At 42.3% G+C, this 2364-nt stretch overlaps 1 pseudogene; it reads left to right on the top strand.

Moving 5' to 3' along the window:
* Positions 1 to 671: 671 nt before the first annotated feature.
* Positions 672 to 1531, top strand: LOC105524103 (annotated as a pseudogene).
* The last annotated feature ends 833 nt before the right edge of the window (positions 1532 to 2364 follow it).

Genomic DNA, 2364 nt, shown 5'->3' with positions numbered 1-2364 from the left:
ACACAATAATAGTGGGAGACTTTGATACTCCACTGACAGCACTAGACAGGTCATCAAGACAGAAAGTCAACAAAGAAACGATGGATTTAAACTATACCTTGGAACAAATTGACTTAACAGATATATACAGAACATTCCATCCAACAACTGCAGAATATACATTCTATTCAACAGCGCATGGAACTTTCTCCAGGATAGACCATATGATACGCCACAAATATGATTTAGAAAATCGAAATTGTAACAAGCAATCTCTCAGACCACAGTGGAATAAAACTGGAAATCAACTCCAAAAAGAACCTTCAAAACCATGCAAAATCATGGAAATTAAATAACCTGCTCCTGAATGATCACTGGGTGAAAAATGAAATCAAAATGGAAATTTAAAAGTTCTTCAAACTGAACGACAATAGTGACAAAACCTATCAAAACCTCTGGGACACAGCAAAGGCAGTGCTAAGAGGAAAGTGCATAGCCCTAAATGCCTACATCAAAAAGTCTGAAAGAGCACAAACAGACAATCTAAGGTCACACCTCAAGGAACTAGAGAAACAAGAACAAACCAAACCCAAATGCAGCAGAAGAAAGGAAATAACCAAGATCAAAGCAGAACTAAATGAAATTTTTTAAAAAATACAAGAGATAAATCAGCTTCTTCAAGAAAACACCAAATGGCGGATGACGCAGATGCAATGCAGGGGCAGGCGGGGCTGGAGGCCCCAGGGGCCCTGGGATAGGTAACCGCGGTGGTTTCCTGGGAGGCTTTGGCAGTAGCATCCAGGACCAGGGTCGCAGCCACGGAGCTTGAGGAGGCAAGGTGAGGACAAGGAGTGGATGCCCGTCACCAAGCTGGGCCGTCTGGTCAAGGACATGAAGATGAAATCCCTGGGGAGCTATGCCTTCTCCCTGCCCATCAAGGACTCTGAGATCATTGACTTTTCTCCTGGAGGCCTCTCTCAAGGATGAGGTTTTGAAGGTTATGCCAGTGCAGAAGCACACCCATGCTGGCCAGAGCACCAGGTTCAAAGCATTTGTTGCCATCAGGGACTACAGTGGCCACGATGGTCTGGGTGTCAAGTGCTCCAAGAAGGTGGCCACTGCCATCCTTGGGGCCGTGATCTTGGCCAAGCACTCCATTGTCCCTGTGCACATAGGCTACTAGGGGAACAAGACTGGAAAGCCCCATGCCATCCCTTGCAAGGTGACAGGCCGCTGCAGCTCTGTGCTGGTGACTTTATCCCTGTGCCCAGGGGCACTGGCATCATCTCGGCCCCTGAGCCCAAGAAGCTGCTGCTGATGCCTGGTATTGATGACTACTACACCTCAGCCAGGGGCTGCATTGCCACCCTGGGCAACTTAGGCAAGGCCACCTTTGATGCCATCTCAGACCTAAAGCTACTTGACCCCTGACCTCTAGAAGGAGACTGTATTCACCAAGTCTCCCTATAAGGAATTCACTGACCACCTCGTCAAGACCCACGCTAGAGTCTCCGTGCAGAGGACCCAAACTCCAGCTATGGCTACAACATAGGGTTTTTATATAAGAAAAATAAAGTGAATGAAGCCTGAAAAAAAAAAAAAGATAAATTAAACAAAAAGCTGGTTCTTTGAAATGATAAATAAAATTGACAGACCATTAGCAAGATTAACCAAGAAAAGAAGAGAGAAAATCCAAATAAGTTCAGTAAGAAATGAAATAGGAGATATTACAACTGACGCCACAGAAATGCAAAAGATGACTCAAGACTACTATGAACACTTTTACACACATAAACTAGAAAACCTAGAAAAGATGGATAAATTCTTAGAAAGATACAACTCTCTTAGCTTAATGTAAATCAGGAAGAATTGGATACACTGAACAGACCAATAACAAGCAGTGAGACTGAAATGGTAATTTTAAAATTACCAACAAAAAAAGTCCAGGACCAGATGGATTCACAGCAAAATTCTACCAGACATTCAAAGAAGATTTGGTACCAATCATATTGACACTATTCCACAAGATAAAGAAAGAGGGATCTCTCCCTAAATCATTCTATGAAGCCAGTATCACCCTAATACCAAAACCAGGAATGGACATAAACAAAAGTGAAAACTACAGACCAGAAGCCCTGATGCACATAGATGCTAAAATACTAGCTAACCGAATCCAACAACATATCAAAAAGATAATCCACCATGATCAAGTGGGTTTCATACCAATGATGCAGGGATGGTTTAACATACACAAGTCAATAAATGTGATACACCACATAAACAGAATTAAAATCAAAAATCACATGATCATCTCAATAGATGCAGAAAAAGTATTCAACAAAATCAGCATCTCTTTATGATTAAAACTCTCAGCAAAATCGGCAT

The sequence above is a fragment of the Colobus angolensis genome, unplaced genomic scaffold (genome assembly GCF_000951035.1).
Source record: "Colobus angolensis palliatus isolate OR3802 unplaced genomic scaffold, Cang.pa_1.0 Scaffold49, whole genome shotgun sequence".
NCBI classification, from domain to species: Eukaryota; Metazoa; Chordata; class Mammalia; order Primates; family Cercopithecidae; genus Colobus; species Colobus angolensis.
This window is presented reverse-complemented; position numbering and strand designations above follow the sequence as displayed.